The sequence below is a fragment of the Cervus elaphus genome, chromosome 32 (assembly GCF_910594005.1).
Source record: "Cervus elaphus chromosome 32, mCerEla1.1, whole genome shotgun sequence".
In the NCBI taxonomy this organism is placed as follows: Eukaryota; Metazoa; Chordata; class Mammalia; order Artiodactyla; family Cervidae; genus Cervus; species Cervus elaphus.
Genome location: NC_057846.1, coordinates 32,739,975 through 32,766,948, shown reverse-complemented (window position 1 = coordinate 32,766,948; position 26,974 = coordinate 32,739,975). Strand labels below are relative to the sequence as shown.

The 26,974-nt window shown below is 40.2% G+C and overlaps 1 long non-coding RNA gene across 1 annotated transcript in view; it reads left to right on the top strand.

The window, feature by feature from the left end:
- Window positions 1-23,444, top strand: part of LOC122688078 — an 85,181-nt gene extending 61,737 nt beyond the window's left edge. The window contains exon 3 of the long non-coding RNA XR_006339320.1: window positions 23,389-23,444. This is a non-coding gene — a long non-coding RNA (uncharacterized LOC122688078). The remainder of the gene's footprint in view (window positions 1-23,388) is intronic.
- Window positions 23,445-26,974: the final 3,530 nt, after the last annotated feature.

The window sequence follows — 26,974 nt, the reverse complement described above, 5'->3', positions numbered from 1 at the left end:
CACTGCTTCATTCTATAATGAGATACCAGTTTATACCTACTAGGATGCCTATAATCAAAATCATGGAAAATAGCAAGTGTTGGTGAGGATGTGAAGAAATTGTAACCTCATGCATCACTAGTGGGAATGTAAAATGGTGTAGCTACCATGGAAGACAATTTGGTGGTTCTTTAAAAAGCTAAATATAAGATTACCAGATGCCCCAGCAATTCCACTTCTGGATATATGCCCCAAAGCTCTGGAAATAGGGACTAAAACAGATATCTGTACATCCATGTTCATAGCAGAATGATTCCTGATAGCCAAAATGTGGAAACAATCCAATATCCATCGACTGATGAATGGAGAAACAAAATGTATAAGTTTTGTATATAATATACATACAATGGAATATTATTCAGCCTCAAAAAAGGAAGGAAATTCTGAAATGTGATACAACATGGGTGAACCTTGAAGACCTTATGCTAAGTAAAACCAGACAGTCACAAAAGGAGAGGTGTACGATTCCACTCACATGAGGTATTTAAGTCATCAAATTCAGAGACAGAAAACAGGAGTAGCTGCTAGGGATGCCCGTTGGGAGAAGGGATGAGGAATTAACGGTTAATGACTACAGAGTTTCAGTTGTGCAAAATGAAAAGTACTCTATAGATGGAAGTGTTCTACAGATGGTAACACAAAAATGTGAGTGTCCTAAATGCCACTGAGTTACATACTTCAAAGGGCTTCCCTGGTAGCTCAGACGGTGAAGAATCCACCTTCAATGCAGGCCTTCTCTCTCTCAGTGCAGGTTTGATCCCTGGGTTGGAAAGATCCCCTGGAGTAAGGGAATGGCAACCCATTCCAGTATTCTTGCCTGGAGAATTCCATGGACAGAGGTGCCTGGCAGGATACTGTCCATGGGGTTGCAAAGAGTCAGACACGACTGAACAAATAGTGCTTTCATTTTCATATACTTCACAATGGTTCAAATGGTTTATAAGAAAAAAAAATCACCCTCTTCATTTAAATTTCACCCAAATTCCACTCTTCCCCAAATCCTATGATAAATGTATTTTCCTCCTTTGTTTGTTGAGATACTCGGTTTCTCTCGTGTGCTCTTACTCATAGCAATGAGCAAATGAACCTGAGTTTGTTGGACTATAGATTTGTCCCTGGTGGGCTTTGGTTGATTGGACTAAGAAAGTGTTCACTATTCTTTGTCTAGCAAAACCAGATGCTCAAAGTGAAATTTGGGGAAGAGCGGCACTCGGTGACCTTGAGGGTATTGCAGATCCTTTCACGAGCAAAGAGGAAAGCTTCAGTCTCCAGTTGAGGACTGGCTTGTTCTCTGCTCTCCCAGGTTTCTGAGTTCCCATAAAGTCATGGCTCCAGGCAAAGGGTGGCAGCATTTGTGTTCAGCATCTTTTCAAGAACAGAGGCCCCCATTCCAGTCCCTGGTCTCTCCATCCATGTGGTTCCAGGTGCATCTAGGGGAGAAGCACTGTTCATCCATGTCCTCTAAAGTGATGACTCCTCAAGGGCCACTCCTCAGGGGTGACTCCTCAAGGGCTTCTTGACCCAGATCCCAGCAGGACTGGGGCTCCTGCCTTTTTCACCATTCTGAGGTCCCGTTCTGCTTCTGGCCCACAGAGATATTTATCTTGTTTTCTTACATTGACTATGCCATTTCATTATCTATCATAGTTGGTTTTGATCAGAGGTTGAGAGTGAGGCATCCGGAATGTAGCAAAGCATGAGGACATTGTGCCGTCCTGACCTGAAGTTCTAGTACAAAAGCTTTAACAGCACTGAGCTCTAGAAAACATTAGGTACCTTTCAGCTTTATGAACTTAAAGTGAATCACCAAACTATGAAACAGGTGTAAAGCCATCTAACAACGTTCTTTCCTAAATGAAGTCTACTTTGATTTTTAAAAATAACAACTCTCAGATTCTTTCCATTTTCCTTACTGCCTCTGCTTTGCAAGTTTCCCAACCATTTAGGTAGTGTGCTCACCAGGTAACCCAGCACCTCACTACCACAAGCAGATGAGTACATAGCGACCTGGTATAATAACCCACTCTTGGCAAATAACGAGTGGTCAATTTGACCAGTAGTGACTTTGACCAGGCGAACAATAAATAGTGTTGATTTAGGGATTTTACCCTGCAGGGCATGCCAACTAAGATCACCTACAATTAAGAACAAGATTTAACATTGTACACAGTGTCAACTTTTCCAATACCAAGCTTTAATTCCAGTCTACTTTGGTCAGCTTTGAATTTGATGGGGGAAAAAAACCCCCAAACTCAATTTTTTTAAAAAGGCAGTGTAGTCCATTTCATTTTATTTATTTATTTACTTAGTGGCCACACCACATGGTTTGCAGGATCTTAGTTCCCTCAGCAGGGATGAAACCCATGCCCCACTAGAGTGGAGGGCAGAGTCCTAGCTGCTGAAACGCCAGGGAATTCCTAATCTCAATTGTGTTTAATAGAGCCTATCTATGGGCTCAGATGGAAAAGAATCTGCCTGCAATGCAGAAGACCCGGGTTCGATCCCTGGGTCAAGAAGATCCCCTGGAGAAGGAAATGGACAGAGGAGGCTGGCAGGCGGCAGTTCATGGGGTTGCAAAGAGTCAGACACAAATGACTGGCTAACAGACACAGAGCCTATCTAGGCAAGAGTGTGCAGTTAGTGAAGTTACTTTATGGTGCTTTCTCTTCTTCTTTCTGGGACATGTTGACAATTCCTATTTCTTGTCCCAGCTATCTCACTCATGTCTCATTGTTATGGAGCCTTGAAAGAAAACTGAGGTACAGAGTAGGGAAAAGGTACTAGATCAGGAATTTAAAAGATTAAATTTTAATTCCAGTTCAGCCAGCAGTTGACTTCATGACCTTGGATAATATCTTTGAACCTCAATTTACCCATTTATAAATTCGGAGATGGGTTTGAGTAGACTCCGGGAGTTGTTGATGGACAGGGAGGACTGGCGTGCTGCGATTCATGGGGTCGCAAAGAGTCGGACACGACTGAGCGACTGAACTGAACTGAACTGAACTGAAATTTGTAGAAAACAGTAATTGCATGACTCAGCTCTCTTTTGTCTACAAGTTTCAATACAAGTTTTCTGATCTGTCATTCCTGATGATACTTTAGCTGATAAAGAGTCAGTGTTCTCTGAGATTTAATACAGAAATCTTAGAAACCAAAAGATTTTTTAAAATCCTTCCATTTTTAATACTGATGATTTCAGGCACCATGACAAGGTAATAGAGAAAGAGTTTTCTGTGGAAATCTTTCATGAGAGCTTCCATCACACGAAAAGTTGATTTACTTATTTGTAAATCTCCCATGGAGAAAGGGAAGGAATCATGATTTTTAATTTGCTGGCTTCCTCACTCTCACCAATTTGAAACTGGACTGTGCATCAAGTACTAATGCGATAGTTGTGCAATCCCTTTCTCTTTAAATGAAACACGTTTTGTGTGACTCCTCATCTCTCCTCCATTTTTCTCTGGTGTTTATTATGACTTTCACGATATACATTGCTTGTGGTTAAATTTATGTTGCTACATAATACTGCTGTAAATTAGGTACCACGATTCCCTGGGCTTGTTTAGATCTCATCAGTGGAGCTCTGTTAACTCGGAGATATTTTCGGGCACAGATAAATTACTCTGTTCAATTTGCATTTCAGTAATTTTCTGATTTAGACATGGGGTTTGTAATGGGCATAATAATTCAGGAAGGGTGAACGGAGGGGAGGAAATCTCCTGAAAGGCTTGCGTCCTTAGCAACATCTCCAATAGTCACCATTTTCCACTCTGCAGTATCTTCTTATATCTGAATAAATAAAAGTTAATTATCTTTATGAAACAGTGTTGTAAATGGAGTCCGTTGTTTTCCTGTCTTTGTACATCCTGCTGCCCATTTGAATTCAAATTGGCTTGGTATGGAGTTTTGCCCCAGGGGTCCATTTTAATAGCAGCATTTCTGGTTTGTCATAATTTACTGGAGTACATAGACTATTAAAACTGTGATTTCAAAGGCTAGAAGAAAGACATTGATTGTTGGTTATGTGGTTTGATTTCTGCTGTGGCCTCTCAAGTCCTCACTCTTCCATTAAGTCTTTCCCGACAATTTCCTTTGTGATTATATTGTTCTTTCCACCTTTTCAAAGAGTATGAGCATCTTGAGGGAGAGACTTAGTTTGTTTAATTTAGGACCTAATCCAGTCTTGGACAACTGTGGGTATATAGCAGATAAAATAGACTTCCCCATCTAAATCCAGAAATACAATATTTATCTAAAGAATCACACACACACACACACAACTGAGAAGCGGTTTATTGATTAGCTGTTTTGTCTTCAAAAATGCCAAACAAATGGTCTGAATGATTTTTTTTCTAATATCAAATATATGTATGTGTATATGGGGGGTTGGGAAACACTTAATCAACTATCCTGACAAGTTGTTTCTGCCCTCTGAAAACAGCTTTTAAACAAAAACTGGATCCATTAACTGATATGAAATTGCTTTCACTCTATGCACTGCATCAAAGGTGATGTGTAAGTGTGTGTGGGCATGCACGTGAATAGATTCACACACACGATGTTGAAATTATAAAAGAAAAAAGAAATTGATCATTGTCTTTTAAGATGCTTCTCTCTCCTTTGAAAAAAAGAAAATGTCATACATGTCATGAAAAGTAAACCCTGTAGAAAAAAAATATAACTAACAAAATCTCCCTCTCCTTAACCTCTGAAACTGCTTCCCAGAAACAATCATTATTAACTGCTTCTTATGTGTCCTTCCAGAGATAATTTAATGGACACACACACACACAGACACTCTGTAGACTGCTTTGGGACTGTAAGGAAGCACCATTCTCAGGGCCAGCAGGGTAGTAGTTAGAGTAAGAAGTTGATGGGAGGGACTTCCCTTGAGGTCCAGTGGCTAAGACTCCGAGCTTCCAATGCAGGGAGTGTGGGTTTGATCCCTGGTCAGGGAACTAAGATCCCACATGCCTTGAAGACAAAAAAAAAAAAAAAAAAAAAATTGATGGGAATGTTTAGAGAAGAAGTACAGCGTATAGGAGACCTGCTTTGAAGTGATAACACAGTGGAACAGTTTTAGGAATTAAGGATGGGTGAGGTGTGGGGTTGGAAGAGGAACGCAAGGGCCAAATGGGAGTGAGGGTCCAAGTAATGAAGGGCTTCTGGTCTTCTTGAGTTGATTGACATGAACAAAGATAAAGGTCATGTTAGAGATGAGTGCTCATGACCTCAAAGAGGTAAATGAGGGTGAGGTTATGAGGGTGGAGCTGAAGGGGCTGGGAAACTGAAGTTGGGAGAAGAGGGGGCCTTGCCATGAGCATATAGGGTTTTAAACACTTGTAGACAGAGGTGTGGAGGCCAAGTGAGGGGTGGTCATATGTGTTGCAAATGACTATTTTCTCAGATTGTTGTTTGTTTCTTACTTTATTAATATAAATAGTATTAAGAATATATAAATACTTCCATTGACTTTATTGCATATTCATAACATTCATAAGTATATTATATATTGAATTTATTGATATGATATTAATAATATATTAATATATGCTTATAGAAGTTTTTACTTTTTATATTGTCAAAATTATTGTTTCCTTTATGACTTCAAGGTGTAAGTTTTACTTAAGAATGCCTTCCTTATTACAAAATCATTACAAATATTACAAGTTTCTTAGAATAAAAACATTTTAAAATATTTTGTTTTGATGTTTTTATTCCCTATCTAGAGTCTATTTTGGTTTAATGAGTATATAGGAATCTGGATTTTTGCTTTTTCTACATGGTCAACTTAATGTTCCGACACTATTCATCAAATAGTCCATTTTTTTTTATGTTTTGAAATTCCTAAGTTGCCCTTTGAATGTTTATTTATTATGTATTCACATCTTTCCCTCTCAGCTCCTAATGCAGTCCTGGACTAAAATTTTCAATTCATAGGCTTTAAAAAAATGTCTGTACTCTTAGCATTCTACCTCTTGGTTTAAATAAAAATCTGAAAACAAATGTCTTCTACCTTTAAAATCTAGATGTATCAGTGAACACAAAGTATCTTGCAGAGTTTGGTTGCACCCAATATGGGATGTTCATGCCAATCTTGACATTTGTGTTTTGGGGACAAAGTTGTAAAATAATTCCTGGAGAAACCCCCTCTGTAGGTATTCTCTTTCTTAATGACTTCATTTTGAGCAACATACTTTCTCCAGAAGAACGTTAGAATACAGAGTCTGGGAAAATGGCTAATATAATAGTCCCAGTCCATTTACAGAATGGCAATTTCAGTAACTCCTTATCCTTTAAAGTCTTGTTGGAGGTATCTGGAGAGCAAGTCAGGAGGTCATCCAGATCAAGCACATCCCATTGCTGCAAACCCCACAAAACTTCCCTTATCTTTCTTCATTTCTTATGGAAGTGCTTTCACTTCTCAAATTCTCAAGTACTGCCTTAAACCTATAAGATTTTTTGATTCTGAAAAAGAAGAAGGAACACCAAACAGCATTTCCCTAGAGAAATGAATAACATCCCTGCATCACTGACACTTGTAATCCATCCTGTCAGATGGGAGCCCTACTCTCTGCCCACTTCCCACAGTCTTGCTGAGCCCTTATGTTCTGAAGAGTCACTACGGTCTTCCTGCCTCCAGCTCTCTCCTTTCTAATCTGTGATCCAGATGGCCTCCGCCATTCTTTTTCCAGCATGAAAATGAGAATAGGTGGCCCCCCTGCTTGGGAAGTTCTCTCGGTCCTCTACTGCCTACATCAGGAACCCAAACCCTGGAGGCCGACACGCCAGATTCTTCACACAGACTCCGACCTATGGCTTGAGCTGAATCTCCTGCCATCCCCTTGCAGGGACCCCCTAGTAGATCCCTATCTAGCATCCCAAGCTTTGTGTACAGCCTTCCCCACACCTGTGATCCAGCTCCTTACACCTCCTCTCTCCCAGATCAGGGAAATAAGACAGTTCACAGCACAAATGCCATCACCGCTGGGAGCCCTCTCTTGTCCCTCAGGGAGAAGCCTTCACTTCCTCATTAGTATTCCTATACAATTGAGTTTATATCACTATGTAACCAGTGCTCACTGTTTCTTAGCGGGTTGATTATGACGCTGACTCTCCCACTGGACTGCGACTGCTTCGTCGGTAGAGACAGCATTTAAACATCTTGTGCCAGCACAGTTGCACCGTCTTGAGCATATTGTGGATTATCTCATTTCATCTTCCAAACAATCCTTGGGGCAGGCATTTTTATAATCTTCATTTTCAGATAAGAAAATTAAACCTGAAAAAGTTTAAGTAACAAACGTGCCCACAGATTGTGCGTTCACTCAGCATATTCCGTGCCTGGGACTCAACTCCTCTGTGTGGCTCCAAAGGCCCTGAATGAATGAAAGTACCATGTTCAACTTGGTGACTTCTCAAGAAATATGCTCGTGTGGAAGCTCCTTGTGGCTCTGAGAGCTTCTTCCCGTCTGTGTGACCTTGGGCAAGTTACCAACTCTCTCTGAGTTTGTGGGCTTGCAACTGTAAAACTAAGATAATGAACTGCTTAACCATCTCACAGGGCTTTTGAGAGGATTAAACAAAATAATGTATGCAAAATACATAAAGGCTGGCAGAATCAGTTAGTAATGGATAGTCTGTCTTCCCTTCTCCCTCGTTGCCTATGCCATAGAGACAGCACACTGTCCTCAGACATCTATCCGGCTGCCCTGACCAGAGAGGAAACCAAGCAAGGGCAAAAGAGATAAGAAACCAACGGGATAGCAGTTTTAGACAGTATTATCTTTAGCTCATGCCATTTCCATGAGGATCTCAAATGCATAATGATCTTAAATATGCCATACCATTGCTTTTATCTCATATATTCATTTTGGGGAAGAAATGGCCTCTTAGAAGCTACCGAAATAAGGAAGGAACTGGATGTTTTCTCTTGCCTGTCCTAAAGGGACTGTCACTTCTTGCCACAGGATCTCAGCGTTCAGACATTGGCTTTCAAATTCAAGAGAAAAACAATCCCTTAGAAAGTCTTTTAACTTGCTTTTTTGGCACCACTAACACCATTATCAAATGACTTCAAAGTTCTGGCTTCAGTGATAAGATTGCACTCTCATGGCTGGTGGAAAGATGGGGAAGAAAAAGTGTTTTAACACTTTGGAGACATGGTTTTATAGAGTCACGAAGTGTGTCTTTGTTTCTTTCAACTTTCTGAAATCAAGTGTATGTTTTTAACATACATGTAGTACATGTGAGGAACTAGAGTGTAAGGGTGAGAATGGTCCCTGGACCTTTCTAACCTCTTCTAGTCTACCAGCAGAGGCAAAGAGGTAAAATACAGCAACTCATTTGGAGTGTTTGCTGATTTGAGATAGATTCACACAGTGTCAGGGGACTACAAGAAGGGATGCCTGGCCCATCTGGGAATCAGAGTGGATTGGTAGTGGCTGGGAGCTGCCCAGAGAGGGTATCCCAGGGTCAAAATCTTGGGAGGTAACTCCTGGTGGCTCAGACGATAAAAGTGTCTGCCTACAATTTGGGAGCCCCGGGTTCGATCCCTGGGTCAGGAAGATCCCCTGGAGAAGGAAATGGCAACCCACTCCAGTACTCTTGCCTGGAAAATCCCGTGGACGGAGAGTCTGGTGGACTGCAGTCCATGGGGTTGCAAAGAGTTGGACACGACTGAGTGACTTCACTCACTCACAAATAGGAGTTAGCCGCACTAAGTGGGAAGAATTGATCCTTCATAACCTGAGTCAGGCCTGCTATTAGATATGGGATCAGTAATATTTGCATTCACTACAGGATAATTATATTGATCACTGTGATATCATAGAGTCTTAAAACAGAATTGAGATATATATATATATATATATGTATATTTGGGGGCTTATTATAAAAAAACAAGAGAACTCTTTCTATGTGTGATTAAAGGTGGTAGTGATATAAGTAGCTTTATGAGAATATAATCATTTTAGCCCAAAGTATGTAAGAATTAGTTCTTTAAAATTAATGCAAAGCATATACCATTATCAGATATTCTGATTCTATACTCAATGCTGTGAATCTGAAATAAGTTAAATATATTACTAGGTGCACTTAAAATTTCAATTAAGTTTAAAAATTAGATTAAGATCCATGTGAATTTCTTCTTTTCTGTCAAGTCTCTCAAACCTCATAATATCCCTGTGAATGAATCCCCTTGTTAACCTGTTGATAAGCACTTGACAGATGAGGAAGCCGTGTGTTTTTGCAGCTCACTCAAAGTCTTAGCTGAGGGCAGTGGCAAAATTACAGTGACAAAACGTCACTGTCCCTGTTAGAGTGACAAATAACATTAAAGTGACAAAACGTTCAGAAGCAAAAAGAAACTTATGTCCCAGGCAATGTGCTTAGAATTTTCACATAATTTATATTCAATTCCTATACTAACCTAGAGCATAGGTGTTTTTTCACTTTTAGAAATGAGAAAACTGAGGCTCAGAGTTGTAATATGAGCAAGCTAAGGAGCTTTCAAGTGGCCTCGTTGGAATGTGAACCTGGTTTTCCAAAGCCGCTCATCTGTTCTAACGTTTCTGCAACCTACATATTTCAGCTGTATTCTAACATTGAGCATAATGCCTGTCACATTGTGGCTATTCTTGCACCCACTTTTGTGGAATGACTAAGTGATAAATAGAATGTGTACTTTTGTGACCAGCAAGGAGAGCAAAAAGAATCAGTTCAGTTGCTGAGTTGTGTCCAACTCCTTACAGCCCCAAGGACTAAAGCACACCAGGCTTCCCTGTCCATCACCAACTCCCTAACCTTGCTCAAACTCATGTCCATTGAGTCGGTGATGCCATCCAACCGTCTCATCCTCTGTTGTCCCCTTCTCCTCCTGCCTTCAATCTTTCCCAGCATCAGCATCTTTTCCAGTGAGTTAGTTCTTCACTTCAGGTGGCCAAAGCATTGGAGTTTCAGCTTCAGCATCAGTCTTTCCAATGAATATTCAGGACTGATTTCCTTTAGGATGGACTGGTTGGATCTCCTTAGGCCAAGGGACTCTCTCAAGAGTCTTCTCCAGCACCACAGTTCAAAAGCATCAATTCTTCGGCACTCAGCTTTCTTTATAGTCCAACTCTCACATCCATACATGACTACTGGAAAAACCATAGCTTTGACTAGATGGACCTTTGTTGGCAAAGTAACGTCTCTGTTTTTTAATACACTGTCTAGGTTTGTCATAGTTTTTCTTCCAAGGATCAAGCATCTTTTAATTTCATGGCTGCAGTCACCATCTGCAGTGATTTTGGAGCCCCAAAAAATAAAGTCTCTCACTGTTTCCATTGTTTCCCCATCTATTTGCCATGAAGTGATGGCACTGGATGCCATGATCTTAGTTTTCTGAATGTTGAGATTTAAGCCAACTTTTTCACTCTCCTCTTTCACTTTCATCAAGAGGCTCTTTAGTTCTTCTTCACTTTCTGCCATAAGGGTGGTGTCATCTGTATATCTGAGGTTATTGATATTTCTCCTGGCAATCTTGATTCCAGCTTGTGCTTCATCCAGCCCAGCATTTCTCATGATATACTCTGCATACAAGTTAAATAAGCAGAGTGACAATATACAACCTTGGCATACTCCTTTCCCAATTTGGAACCGGTCTGTTGTTCCATGTCCAGTTCTAAGTGTTGTTTCTTGACCTGCATACACATTTCTCAGGAGGCAGGTAAGGTGATCTGGTATTCCCAAAGGCAAAAAGAATACTGTTAAGTATTTAGTGAAGGAAAGTATTTAGCGTTCATTTTAATGATAAAGGTGGAAGGCCAGGTCAAGGAAGTGAAATATTAAGAAATAAAAATTTATTTGGCGAAAGGTAAAGTATTTTCCCTGAAAATAATTTCAGGGAAAGTATTCCTGAAAATATCTCTGAATCCTTTTCTCAGAGTCCATATACATGGTATTGCACAAAATGTTTCTCTGGACCCCCAACTGCCTTGCTTATAGAATCACTGACTTTGCCTTGGCATCAAACTTCTATATACAACAACCTTGTTCTTGCTCTTTGTCTGACCCTGTAGGCAATGCAAAGCCTCTGCAGTTAATATTTGGCTGGAGCCCAAATGCAAAATACCTTTCCTTATTTATTTATTAAGGATGCCATTTTTCATAGATGACCACCAGTTAATGAATAGCATTGGCTTTGATGAAATTGGATTCTCAGTTATTCAGCAAATATTATTAAATAGCTATTATGCACAAAAGAGAACATTAACTTTCTTTTAGATGGCAGAAAAAGCCTGTTGTTGTGTGAAGCTCCCCAGAGTCAGAGTTCTAGTCCTGGGTTCCAGTTACCGTGACTACCACTAATCAATATATGATCTGGGCTCCTGTGCATCTTACTTTGGACTCTGTAAATTTAAGATGCCCCCTGGATCTCAGTTTGTGGCTTAACTGTGTTCTTAGGGGATCTTTGGGAATGAGTGGGAGTGTATGGGGTCATCCAAATGACATTGGCATTTAGTGTCCTGAGACCAGGGATGATAAAAATTCCATGCAATATGGGAGTCAGTCCCCCACCACAAGAATGCATAGTCTGACCAAAATTGTAACCGTTTCTCAATTGAAAAACACTGGTGGGAATCTTCCCATTTTAGTGTTCTCTAAGACAGTGACTGAGAGGCAAATTACAGTTCTGTTAACTTTGACAAAGTCAACAGGCGATGATGTTAAATATAGACAAACTCCTGGCAAAGTACTTTTCAAGGAGCAGAACAAGCAAACAAAAAAATGGGAATATTAAATTAGTGCTGTTTGTAATGCATATTGGCAAAGAAGCTACTAAAATGCTGCTCATTGTTGTAGCACATTTTCTATTAATTATCTTAAATAATTTGTAAAGCAATAGCTTGAATGCCATATGGAACGTTAACCTTGCTAATGAATTCAGTGACTCAGCATTTTTCTCACCATAGTCTTAGTTCCACACCACCTTGGTTCATATGAAAGAACCCTAGACTTCTTAAATTTCTCTTTGCACCACTGATTTTCTTTCATCAGTAATGGGAGAGCTATGTGCTCCAGACTTCCTGTTGCTTAATTATTTCATTTTGCCACTAAAATTAATAGTCAGTAAAGATAATGAAAGTGACTCCCAGACATTTTAGTAATTTGAATCATCATAAGCCTCTTGGTAGCATGATGCTGGCTGGCGCTGCCATCCTAGGCCGGGTCTATTGCTCTTCAGAACGCATCCTGTCTGGGATAAGCCCCATTGTAGTCCTCTGTGCCTTGTGAGATTTTAGGGTTCCAAAGCTTTTTACAGACAATAAAATCTATTTTTAAAATATGGGCTTACACAGGAACTTCCCTGGTTGTTCAGTGGTAGAGAATCTGCCTTGCAATACAGGGGACATGGGTTTGATCCCTGGTAGGGGAACTAAGATCCATGAGCCTTGGTGCAGCTAAGTATCATGATGCCATAACTTCTGAGCCTGTGGGCCACAATTAGAGAGTCTGTGCACCACGTTGAAAAGATCCTGCATGACATAACTAACACCCAACACAGCCAAATAAATAAATTAACTAAAATATTAAAAGAAAAAGAAAAAATATGGGCATGCCCAAAAGTGTTCTTATTGACCAAATCAAAGTTTTGAAATCTTTTCTCTATTTGACTCGGTTCAAGAATAGGTAAAAGCAACCTTCTCATCCCACATTTGGGAGTGGGGCTACCTCCCTTCTTTTCCTCATTTCTTTGGATTTGGGTCTCTATTACCATCACCACATAATGTTTGATTCATGTGGGGCCACCTCCATTACTATAAACAAACCTTGGTTTTGTTTAGAGAAGCCATGAGTCCAGCCTTAGGTGATGGATTGTATCTGATCATGATCAGTCATGACAAACCTCTGCCCCAATTTCCCCAATTTTTGCATTTCTTGCTGAGAAGAGCTGCCAGTTAAACTAACTCTGGCTTATGAAATCTTGAAACCTAAAGGGAATTATAGGAAATTTCTAGGAAAGATTATTTTTATCAAAAAAACAAAAACAAATAAAAAACAAAAGAGATGGCTAATGATGCTTTGTATTTCCTCTAGAGTGTGGGCATGATGCTTGTAGATGCAGCAGCCATCTTGTGACCAGCAGGTGGAGCAGAATGGCAGAAACAGCCTGGTTCCTTGATGGCATCTTTCAGTGTCTGTCTAGACCTGCCTGCCTTACTCAAGATGTCTTGGAATGTGAAAAAAGAAAAAGTCAACCTCTGTTTGCCTACATCATTGTAGTAAAATTTTCTGTTACTTACAGTCAAATATAAACCTGACTGATGTATTTTATGCCCAGTTGAACATGTAACTCTGGGGTTCTTGGATATTTGGGCATGAGAATGTTGCTGGCACTAATATAGAGTAGTGAATTTAACATTAGTAGTTTAAGGCTATTTTATAGCCTTAAACATTCCTTCCTTCCCCAACTGGTAGAGAGTTGGGTACATCAAGCATATTTGGATAAAGTAAGTGCTGCTGTTAGCCCCAGATGTGTTTGAGGAAGCCAAGAAAAGCGTCAGATAATAAGAATGTAAAAACATCAGGACTGGACATCTCCAAGGTATCACTTCCATAAGAAAATGATGTAACTGGGAGAAGAGAAGAAAACAAATGTTTTCTGGATTTAATTGAATTGAACTGAACACACGGGGGAATTCAGGAATACAGCTGTCAGTTGAAGTGTGTGTATGTCATATTATTCAAGTCACCGAAGAGGGTTATGATGGTATTTTCCAATGGAAATCATTTACATTTTTATTAATGGGTTCCAAAATACACTGGGAAAAGTAATGGGTCAACATTTCTGAATCCTATGTGTACTCCATGATTTTACTCAGTCTGTATGAGTTCCATTTTCTCACCTATGAAATGGGGATAATAATTCATATCTTGTCAACACAATTGCTGTAGAAATCAAGTGAGATGAAATGTATAAGATTCCATTTTATACTATATTTACTATGCAAATGAGAGATGTCATCAACATCATCGTAATCATATCATTCCATGCTTCATAATACAGATGTGTTCATTATTGTCATTTTATTGATTTGACTGTAAAGACAAATCTTTGGCTGATTTTTCACTTGGGGAGGGTCCAGAGGACAGTCAGCTGCCTGACTGTTCAGCACATATCCTCTGCAGGGCTTCAGAGGAGCCAACCTTGAAACTGGAAAGTTCTAACAGCAACTGATAATAAGGAACAAGGAGGGTTGGCAGGGAGTTTCTTACAGGAGATAAGATATAGTATGAAGCCATAGCAATTGAAACAGTGTGGCATAGGGGTAATAGATAGATCAGTGATAGAAAATAAAGAGCTTAGAAATACATCCCTGCATACCACAGAAACCTGATTTAGCATAGAGATGGTTTTACAATTAATGGAGGAAAGGATGCATTGTTTAATAAATGATATAGGGACAACTGGTCTTCAAAACTAAAAAAAATGTCAGCCAAACCTCATATCACATACACACACACACACACACACACACACACGATTCCAGTTGAAATAACGTTTAAATAAGAGAAAAAATAAAATTAAGACTATTGGGATAAAATATAGAATATTGTTATAAAGGTGAATACAGGGAATAATACTAAAAGCATAAGCCCTAAAGCGATCTTTAAAAATTTGACTATATCAATCAAAAATTTTATCTTGCATGATGGAAACGCTGTATTCATTGAGCAGTAACTCCTCATTTCCCTCTCCTTCCAGCCCCTGGCAACTTCTATTCCACTTTCTGCTTCTGTGAGTTTGACTACTTTAGATACCTCATATAAATAGAATCATGCAGTATTCGTTCTTCTGTGACTGGCTTATTTCATTTAGCATAATGTTCTCAGGATTCATCCATGCTGTAAGATGACAGGAGTTCCCTTTTTAAAAAGGCTGAATAATATTTAATTTAGAAGCAAACAGTTTGCTTCTATCGATGGACATTTAGCTTGTTTCCACCTCTTAAATACACTAATTCTGCAGTGAGCTCTGGAATGCAAGTATCTATGTCTTCAAGATCCTGTTTTCAATTTTTTTATTAATACCCAGAGGTGGGATCAAATGGAATTTCTGCATTTAATATTTTGAGAAATCTTCATGTTGTTTTCCCTGGTGGTTGTACCAATTTACATTCCCAGCAACAGTGCACAGGAGTTCCAATTTCCAAACACTTGTTATTTTCAGGTTGAGTTTGTGTGTTTGTTTGTTTGGATGAATGGACATTTTAACCAATGTGTGGTGATATCTCTTATGGTTTTGATTTACATTTCCCTGATGATTAGTGATATTAAGCATCTTTTCACATACCTGTTGGTCAATTTGTATGTCTCCTTTGGAGAAATGTCTAATCAAGTCTTTTGCCCACTTTTAAAATCAGCTTATTTGTTTTTTTGCTATTGAACTGAAGAAATTCCTTCTGTATTTTGACTACTAACCCCTTATCTGGTATACGATCTACAAGCACTTTTTCCCCACCCTGTAGGTTGCCTTGCATTTTCCCTCTGTTGTTGTTTCCTTTGATGCACAGAAGTTTTCAGTCTGGTGTAGCCTCTCTCCCTCCCTCCCTCCTTCCCTCCGTCTCTCTGTTTCTCTCTCTCTCTCCGGTTTTGCTGCCATATCAAAGAATCATACCAAAGAACAGGATTAGGAAAATGTATCCCTTTGTTTTATTTCAGGAGTTTTATAGCTTCAGGTCTTATGTTTAAGTTCTTAATTCGTTTGAGTTGATTTTTGGTATGGTCTAAGGATCCAATTTCATTCTTTTACATGTGGACATTCAGTTTTCCCAACACCATTTGTTGAAGAGATTATCCTTTCCTCATTATATTGTCTTTGCATCCTTGTTGAAGATCATTTGATCGTATACGTATGGGTTTATCTCTGGGCTGTCTATTCTGTTTCATGGTTCTATATCTCTATTTTATGTTAGTACCATATGCTCTGATTACTGTAGCTCTGTAATATATTCTGAAGTCAGGAAGCATTAGGATTCCAGCTTTGTCCTTCCTTTTCGAGGTTGTTTTGGCTATTTGAGGTCTTTTATGATTTCATATGAATTTTAGGATTGCTTTTTCTATATATGTCTGTTAGGTCTATTCAGTATAGTGTTGTTCTCTGTTTCCTTATTGATCTTCTGTATGAACGTTTTATACATTATGGAAAGTGGGGGTGTTGAAATACCCTACTATTTTTGTGTTGCTGCCTTTTTCTCCCTCTGTCAGTGTTTGCTTCCTATATTTCAGTGATCTGATATAGACATATATATATATATATATGTATATGTATATATTTCTAATTGTTATCTCTTCCAGGTGAACTGATCCTGTCATTATATAATGTCCTTCTTTGTCTCTTGTGACAGTTTCTGATATATTCTATTTGTTGAAGTATGACTACCCCTGCTCTCTTTTGGTTAACATGTGCTCAATGCCTTTTTCTATCCTTTCATTTTTAACCTATGTGTGTCCTTAAATCTAAAGAGAATATCTTATAGATGGTATATAGTTGAATCTTTTTCTATGTTTTGGTGTTTTTCACTTCATTCAGATCCAGGGTTTTTTTGTCCTAGGTTTTTGAAACCCAGTGTCTATTTTACACTTAGAGCATATCTCAATTCAAATTAACCACAGGTGTTCAATAGTCACATGTGGTTTGTAACTACTGCAATGGACAGCATAGACCTACAGTATAGAAATGACTCCTATAAACAAGTTTAAAAAGACAATCATAATAATAATTTAAGACTACTGACAAAGGAGAAAATCTGAAGGACTATAAACACATGAAAATATTTGTTTCTGTCATGGATGGAGAAATACATATTAGAACAATAAAGTACTATTTTTCATTTATTAGATTATCAAGGAGTTTAGGAGAAAAAAAAATGGAACTCTTGCATGGTTCTTTCTGTAGCTGCCTTTTGCCAAACAGAGAGCCTTCTTTTCTCCTTCCGCCTGATAATGAGCTAATTTGCATTTACGTCTTCATTTGAAAGTAATAAGATGGTCACACTAGTTTGTTGCTTGTACTTACAAATGAGCCTTTGATTTAATCATTTGATTAATCAAATTCCATTAGAATCAAGCTTTTAAAAAACAAAAATATGGCTTAAATTTTGTATACAAAATGCTGTTTCAGCACAGGTTTTTATTATAACCCAAAGGTTTATTTACATTTCTGAGAGATTTAATTTTTTTTTATGATTCAGACAGATGACTTTAAATTTCACTCCAAGTTAATTTTTCTTCTCCAGTGAATTTTCCACCAATCTTTAATGATAGTAAATAATCTGTAAGCAGTTACCTACAAGAATCAATCTTGGGAGGATCCTTTTTGTTAAGAATCTCTTTAAACATTTTCATAATTTGTATGAAAGTTCAGGTTTCCTCAGAATGAGTATTTTTAGTTGGGGCTTCCCTGGTGGCTCAGACGGTAAGGAATCTGCCTGCAGCGCAGGAGACCAGGGTTTGATTCCTGGGTCAGGAAAATCCCCTGGAGAAGAAAATGGCAACCAGTCCAGTATTCTTGCCTGGAAAATCCCATGGGTAGAGGAGCCTGGTGGGCTACAGTCCATATGGTTGCAGAGTCAGGCATAACTGAGCGACTAACACTTTCACTTTTACCTATAATGGGTAAAATATTTCAGACTGCCAGCTTTGAGATCTGTCCACATAGCTGCCTGTGGTTAGGCTTCGTCCAGCAGAGCCATTGATGAGAACAGGAGTTCCTTTCCATGGCTAAAAAAAAAAAAGGACTAAGGGAATTGCTCTTAAAATAAAGACAAAAAGAAAAAAGAAGGGCAGTGTTTTATCCCCTGGGTATTGTCATTTGAGAAGAGACCAGAACACAATGAAGAAGCTGAAGGATGGATGTCATTGAAACAAGAAATCTGGGCCAGACCAGCCTGGGGCACAGGGATTGCAGAGATCCAGGGCTTCAGAATGTCACTTAAAAGGGCTCCACCAGGCGCACACACCTTAAAATGATGTTCCTAATTGTTCTTCCTTTTCTTTCTGTCTTTTTTTTCCCCTTTGGCAAATCACAAAGAAAAAGGGAAAAAATTGCCCAGCGGGAAGAGCCAGCTGCTGAGCCTGTTAGGAGAAAAAAGAATGTGGATATGATGCTAATTCTGCTTCATTTTCTCACTTTCTACGAACGGCTGGCTGGCAGGTGCACACCCTGCCCAGAGGATCTGGGGAGTTTTGATCAGGAGCAGCAGTCTGTCTGGGGGTGGCCATGTTCTCTAAAAGTCTCCACTAGCAAGGGTAGGAGAAAAGAAGCAAAAGCTGATGCGATTTCCATCAGTTCTCTAAGGTGATTGCTCAAGAGTCGACTGGGGGAAAATAACAAGCTCTGCTCTCCTCGACTGGAGACGTTCAGCTTCCAGAACACAGGCATAGTAAAGAGGAGCTGAAACGTATACTGTGATGACTGCTGGGGAAGAAAACAGGCTTCGAGCTGTACTTCTAGCAATATCCATAGCAAAGGAGGCCTTTGCCCAAGCTAGTGTAACACACACAGCCAGGGTGCCAGGATGGATCAGTAAAACCACAGTGGCCCCAGGGTGCTCTTCTTGACTTGCAAATGCTGGTGCTGGGGAAGACGCAGGGAGTGAGAATCGTTTGTTTAAAGCAAGAAGCAGAGCATCCCTTTTCCTGAGACCTTTAGATCTTCCCAGGAAGACAGAAAGAGTGTCTCACAGTTTTGTGGTTTTTTTCCCCAGGTAGGACTATTCAGACTGCATAATCTGGCCTAACTGGTGGGCTTTGATGCTGGGTTCTTTGTTTCACTGGAAACCATGCCAAGCATGCCAGCATTTCTTTCTTAGGATTCAGACAGTTCATGCATGTCACCACTTTTCAGCTCAGACAACCACATCCTCCCCAAGGGTTGAAAGTCATGGTCCGGGGTCACGTTAGGCAGTTGGGCAGCTCACACTCAGCAGTGCACTTTAGTGTGATGGCCTTGCTATTCCTCCTCCCCAAGCAAAATGAAGATGGCCTGCTGAATGAAGCTGTGAGCTCTGCCTCTGCCAGCCCTAGCTGAGATCATTCACTGTAGTCCTGCCCCCATGCACACGTCAGGCTTGAAGGGGATAGAAATGTCCATCACCAGAGTGGGCAGATCAGCTGTGGGGCTCAGAACTGGAACTGCTGCTAGAAATCCAGAATGTCTGGTATTGAATCCTGGGCTCTTGCAGACCCTGTTGGGTTGAAGATGTGCTTACATCCCTGAGATACTGCCTCTCCCTGCATCAGAATCATTTAAGCTATTGTTTAAATGCAGATCCCTGGATCTCACCCCAAATTCATTATGTAAGGATGGATCCTGGTATATTTTAACACAAGGAGAATAGCCCATGAGAAAGAGTATAGCGATGACTAACAACACAAGCTTTGGTGATGACCTGCCCCTTCACGTAATATTTGTGTGATCTTGGGGTAAATTTACTTAACCTTCCTCTGTCTCATGTGTCAAATGGTGATAACAACCTTAATATTCACCTCATAGAGTGGATTGAATGAGTAAATCCATTTAAAGTGTCTGGAACAGTTCTAGGTACATAATCAGGCTGCCATTTGTTGTTGTTTAGTTGCTAAGTCATGTCCAATTCTCTTGTGACCCCATGGCCATAGCTCCACCAGGCTCCACTGTCCATGGGATTTCCCAGGCAAGAGTACTGGAGTGGGTTGCCACTTCCCATTCCAGAGGATCTTCCTGACCCAGGGATCAAACCTGGGTCTCCTGGTTGGCAGGTGGCTTCTTTACCACTGCACCACCAGGGCAGCCCAGTCAGGCTTCATATATGCTGGCTATTACTATTATTACATAACAAGTACCCATAGTAATTCTTTATAATTAAATTTGAGATTTGTAGATCCAGTGTGGTCATCTTGGATTCTAAGTCTCTTTTTTGATCAGCCCTGCTGGGTCCTCTTGGATTTAGAGCTCTGTGTTGTCCCCATAACCTCAAATATAGACCCTCTCAACCCTCGTGTAAACCTTTCCAGTTCTCCTCTGGGGTACCAGGAACAGGTATCTTACCTCATTACTGCCAGTCCTTCAGTCAGAATGGGCTGGCCACTGAGAAAAGAGATGATGCTATTTGCTTAAGGAATATCCATTCTTCAAATGGAAAAAAACCAGTTTTCTGTAATTGGGGTCCAACTACAGGATCAAAGTTCCTAATGGTTTAATATATTTCAGTGTGGATAACCATTCAAATTTAGCTGAAGCTACTTGGCTGCTTTGGACACAGTCCCTTAGAACAGAGCTCCTTCCCTTAGGGACCTGCCCTCAGGGTAACCCACTGTGCCACCTTACCTGGGACTCTTCTGATTCTTGTACTGAAAGTCCCAGGTCCTAGAAAACCCGTTAGTCCCAGCTAAACCAGGATGGTTGGTCCTCTTGTGCCCTGGAGTTACTGGAGTGGGTCTCCAATAAACTGGGGCAGAAATGCCCAGCTGGACTCCCAGTTGTGAGGCAGGAATTTAACTGGGGCCTGGGATCCACTGTATTAACCTCCAGAGATAGGAAGCTCAGAGCAAAAGGGCCTCCTGATGGTGTTGGCTAGAACACTCAGGTCTGAAATATATACCAGCACTTACTGTTTCCAGTGCTGACATAGGGCAGAATTATACTGATGGCTTCATGTTTTCTGTAACTTAATAGGGATCTGAGGAATTCCACAATATGGTGCTTCCCGTATGCACTCAGAACTGGTACCCTCCAGTCTGTTGTGTTTTCTGATGTGCATAGTAGCAAGGGCTGTAAATATCAATTCTTCCCTAGGTCTGGAGGTTTGTGTGCTGACTGCATTTCAGGTGGAACACAGCAGAAGGCCTTGCTTTTCTATTTCCCCAGAAGAGGTTTGGGAGGAAGAAAATAAGGAACGAGGTTTTATAGAGCTGTAGAAATTACACAGGTTGCCAGGGTAATTAATCAACATCCAAAGACAACATAAAATCTCATCCTGTGCCAGTACATATATGCCTCTAACCCCAGTAGGTGTGAGTCATAATATCGAAATGAAGGAAATTACTTGAAGGAAATTGCCTGAATGGGACTGTTATAAGAGGAGGATAGGGCTTACTTAATTAAAGCACAGTTTAATTAATGCTATAACTTAAGGAGATGGAGTGAGGGCCATGCAACCATTTGGGAGTATGAGAGGTCTGGGTGCTGTTTGATAACAATTTCACGTCATTGGGAGGGGTGATGGGGAAGGCATGATTAAATGCAGGAGCAGGCTGATAAATGAATCATTGGGGAAGTGCATTTTTAACTAAATGGAAATGAGTCCAGGAAGAATGGGGGGAAAAATCATTATAATTATCATTGTAGGGCTTTGTTAGGGAGAAGAGAGAGGATGGTCTCTGGGTCAGAATGAATTGTGGAGCTGAATTGGTGAGCTCTGGGGTCTGCCTACTCAACGGGACCCCCGATGAACCTGGGTACAGTCCAGGAAGTGGTAAAGCCCTAACAACAGAAGAGCTGCTTGTGAAGACCGGGGTCTCCTCTAGCCTTGGGCTCACACCCTCCTCCATGCCACCGCTGCAGTCTGGAGGTCTCCAGGAAATCACCGGCTCTCCTAGTGCAACATCCCCACCAGCCTGCCCTCTCCTTTGCCTAATCCTGGGTGAGGGTGTTCACTTACCATCACTTCTAGTTTCTCTCTCTCTCTTTTTTATAATACTTCAACTGGGAAGAAAAATTTTCATTTGTTACCAACCTCAAAATAAAACTGTACAATAAAACAACATATAAAAGTGTCAGCAGGAGAAGAGATTTATCTGGTCAAAGATGAAGATGAGAATAAGGATATGCAGTCTTGTGTTTCACTTTAAGAGAATTGTCCAAAGTGAATGAGAATGAGAATAAAGAGGGGAAAGCCCTTAACCCAGCCTTAATCCAGCCATAATATATTCCTGAATATATTCCTGAAAGTGAAAGTCACTCAGTCATGTCCATGTCCAACTCCTTGCCACCCCATGGACTGTAACCTGCCAGGCTCCTCCATCCATAGAATTCTCCAGGCAAGAATACTGGAGTGGGTTGCCATTTCCTTCTCCAGGGAATCCTCCCAATCTAGGGATCGAACCTAATTCTCCTCCATTGCGGGCAGATTCTTTACCATATGAGCCATAAGGGAAGCCCCATATAGATAGATAGATAGATAGGTAGGTAGATGGATGGATAGATACCGACTACCTACCTACTTAACATCTTGGAAAGTTTATTGATTTGGCTGCGCTGAGTCTTCATTCTGTGTGGGCTTTTCTCTGGTTGTGGTGAGCGGGGGCTCCTCTCCAGCTACAGTGTGCTAGCTTCGCATTGCGGTGGCTTCTTCTGTTGTGGAGCATGGCCTCTAAGCACCAGTTCAATAGTAGTGGTGCGCAGGCTTAGTTGCTCCATGGGACGTGGGATCCTCCCGGATCAGGAATTGAACCCATGTCTCCTGCATTGGCAGACAGATTTTTTTCCACCGAGCCACCAGGGAAGCCTTCTATTTAATATTCACTATCTCTCTAGTTAATCAATACCATCAGTATGGACTCATGATTCCAGTTTTAAACAGTAGATTATTATCCAGTATGGTTCTTATTTATTCTGATGCTCAAATTATCCCAGATTTAGCCAATGGGAACCCCTTCAAAGCAGGGTTGGCATTTAAACCAATATCTGGCCACTAGATGTGTGGATCGCTTTTAGGTCCTCTTAGCAGACAGTACCAGGAAATACTGGAGAAGGAAATGGCAACCCACTCCAATATTCTTGCCTAGAAAATCCCATAGACAGAGGAACCTGGTGGGCTACAGTCCATGAGATTGCAAAGGGTCTTACTCGACTGAGCACACTAAGAAATATATGCATTTTTATATTTGAAATGATGAGTTTGTACTGATACTCAGTGATGTTTGCCCTTCTTTAGCCTTTCTACTCCATTCCACTATCCCTTGTAAGTAACAAGTTTCACTGCCCTGTGATTCATCTTTTTGGTGATTTTATCCCCAGAATTTCAGATTTATGTATGTTTTATGATTTTCCCTCATTTCTTACACAAAAAGATACTGACTGTATCATATAAAATCTTTTGCATCTTGTTTTTTTTAATTTAACAACACATCCTGGAAATCATTCCATGTAAGTTAATAAAGATCTTCCCAAGTCTTTTGTCCAGCTACATAGTATTCCTCTCTATGCATGTTCCATAGTATTAACCAACTTGCTATGCTTGGGCATTTAAGTAATTGCCAATAATTTGCCTTTACAAACAATGAATAACATTATGCTTGTGTATTTTTGTGTTGTTGTAGGTGTAACTTCAGGATGAGTTTATAAAGTGAGATCGTGGGACTGATTAAAAGGTGGATAAATATGGCATTTTGGTATGTATTGCTAAGTTCCCCTCCATTGGTTTACCATTTTTGCATTTTTGCATTTCTTCCAGCAATGTAGGAGCAAGAGAGAGAGAGCACCTATTTCCCCAGTCTTAGCCAAAAAAGTATATTGTTAAAGTTTTAGTTTTTTCCTATCTGATAGAAAGCCTAGTATTATGTATTTGTATAGAGTATAGCTTTTATTTTAAAACCTCTGCATCTCATATGATATATTGTTATCTTTTTTGTCCATTAAGTCTTTCTGAGGCTTATCCATTATATAATTTTTTCCCCATGACCCAGCATGTAGTCTCTTTTTAAGTGTATGTTTATATGAATGAGATATGTTAAAGAAAACACATATCAGTGGATGGAATACAGCAGAAGCAGGGCAATGTTTGGAGTGAGACAGACCCAAACTCAAATTGCTTTCACAACTTAAGTGCTGTGAAGCCTCAGACAAATTCCTCATCTTTTCTGATACTCAGTAGCCTCATTTACAAATTGAAATAATAATAAAAATCTTCCCTCTTGTATCTGCGGGTTCCACATCTGTGGATTCAACCAAACTCTGATCAAAAATATTAAAAAAAACTCCATAAATTCCAAAAAACAAAACTTAGAATTTGCCATATGCCAGCAACTATTTATATAACATTTATATTATAGTAGATAGTAAAAGTATATTTTATGATATATTATAAATATATTAGATATTATAAGTAAAATAAATGTGATCTAAGTATATAACAGGATGTGTATAGGTGATATGCCAATACTGAGCCATTTTATATAAGAGGCTTTATATAAGGGATTTTGGTACCCACGTCCTGGAACCAACCCCCTAAGGATACCAGTTTGTAATTTTGGAGAGATTAGAAAATGGAAAAGAACTTGACACATTGTAGGTACTCATTATAAGGAAGATGATATTCTTTTTGCTCTTAACTTCATTATTTCCTTCCTTGGGACCATTTTTTTTTTTTCTCAGAAATCTTTCCTTTATAGCCTAGCATGTGTTTTTCATTTTTATTTAAACAATTGACATTTATAAATTTACTTCTAAATTCTGCTTGGCCTCATTTCATGATTTGATACGTATTCAGTACTCCCATTATTTTCTAAATGATATATTTTTGTATTACTGATTTCCTCTTTGATCTCATGGTTATTAGGAGACTTAAAAGAATTCTAAATGGTTAGGGGTTTTATGGTTTATAATTTAAGTAAATTGCTTTTAGCTTTACTGCACTGTGGCTAGGGAATGTGGCCTATTGAATTTCTGTTCTTTAATTTATTGAAATTTTCTTCATTTCTGACCCTCCAGGCTCCTCTGTCCATGGGGATTCTCCAGGCAAGAATACTGGAGTGGGTTGTCACTCCCTGCTCCAGGGGATCTTCCTGACGCAGGGATCGAACTCACATCTCCTGCATTGCAGGCAGATTCTTTACCATTTGAACCACCAGGGAAGCCTGACCATATGATTATTTGGTAAATATTCCATGGATCTGTCAAAAAGAGAAAATCTATTTTCTGTGGAAGATTGCATACTCAGGGGTCCCAGCTAGGTTAAAATTGAGATACAGTTATGACAGAGCATGAAGTTAGGCAACATTGGCCATGAGCCACCTGTGGCCAGAAGCTCTATGGGGAACAATGTGAAGTGTCTCCAAACTGGGATTTAGGTACATGTGCTAAGTCGCTTCAGTCGTGTCCGACTCTCTGCGACCCCATGGACTGTAACCCGCCAGGCTCCTCTGTCCATGGGATTCTCCAGGCAAGAGTACTGGAGTGGATTGCCATGCCCTCCTTCAAGGGATCTTCCCAATCCAGGGGTCGAACCCGTGTCTATTATGTCTCCTGCATTGGCAGGCAAGTTCTTTACCACTAGCACTTCCTGGGACACCCGGGTGGGATTTATGCATAAATATAGACACATTTAGTGGATTGGCATGTTGGCAAGTCACTTCAGATTGCTGGGTGGAACTAGACAGTTAAATAAAAGTACCGTAAGAGAGAGCAGCATCAGGCATGTGGGCTGGACGCTCACCAATCTCTCTGATGGGGGACTGATCTTGGAGCAAGGCTGTGCTGCCACGTGCAGACATCTAACAATACCAATGAGCCCCGGCGTTTAAATAACCTTCCTGGAAGCTCTGTCCGTAACTCTATGGTCTGAGACGTAGAAGTGAAAAGTTTGTCACCAGAGCCTAGGGAGTGTTGCCGTTTTCTTTTCTCTCTCCCATGCCCTATAGAAAGGGCATCCACAGAGTGGATCAGTGCCACAACACAGTAGAAACCTCAGTTACAAAAACCAGTGAAGTTTTGTAATGCTGGTATGAACTGTTCGTGAGACAACTCCCTTCCTCTGTCAGCGGAGGGGCCTGAGTGCTGGTCACTGGCAGAGGAAGGCTAGGATGGGATGACATGGCTGAAGGTGAGTGAAGGAGATGCTGGGCTCAGCACTTTATATTCATCGTCACAATCAGCTGTCACTATCATCCCATTTCACAGCTGTGGAGGCTGAAGCTCAAGAAGATTAAGCATTCCTTTTTTTTCCCTCAAGCCCATGTCTTTAATAGCTTTCTTCTTTTTTTTTTTAAATTGGGGTATAATCGCTTCACTGTGCTGTGTTAATTTCTGCCATGCATGCATGCGTGCTAAGTCACTTCAGTTATGTCCAGCTCTTTGCAACCCTATGGACCATAGCCCACCAGGCTCCCACATCCATGGGATTCTCTAGGCAAGAATACTGGAGTAGTTGCCATGCCCTCCTCCAGGGCATTTTTCCTATCCGGGGATCGAACCTGCATCTCATATATCTCCTGCATTGGCAGGCAGGTTCTTTACCACTAGCTCTACCTGGGAAGCCATTTCTGCTGTACAATGAAGTAATATATGTGTATATATATACTCCCTCCCTCTTACACCTCTCTCCCATCCCTTGTCTCACTCCTCTAGGTCATCACAGAGCACCCAGCTGAGCTCTCTGTACTATATAGCAGCTTCCCACTAGCTATCTCTTTTACATGTGGTAGTGTATATATGTCAGTGATCAAGGAATAATAGTTTTCTTAAGATATAATCCCCATGCTAGACTCGCCCTTTTAAAGTACACAATTTAATGGTCTTGGTATATATTAATAAGAATATGCAACCATAATGACTATGCAATTTTAGAACATTCTCACCACCTCAAGAAATCTCATACCCATGAGCAGTCACCCCCATTCCCTTGTCACCCTGGCAACCATTAATATCCTTTCAGTCTCAATGGATTTGCCTATTTTGAACATGTCATCTGGAAGCATTCATCTTAAGTGAATCCAAGAGCTGAGGACTAAAGTATCTATTTAAGTCCAGAACACCTTACCCTTTATGCTCTACTGCTTTTTTCCCTAAAAACACAGGGACCAGCTAGTACAAAACCACACCCAGGATCCCATCCCTGGGAAGATTATAAACATCTACATATATATATTAGCATATATATGTACATAAATGCATATACATCTATTACTA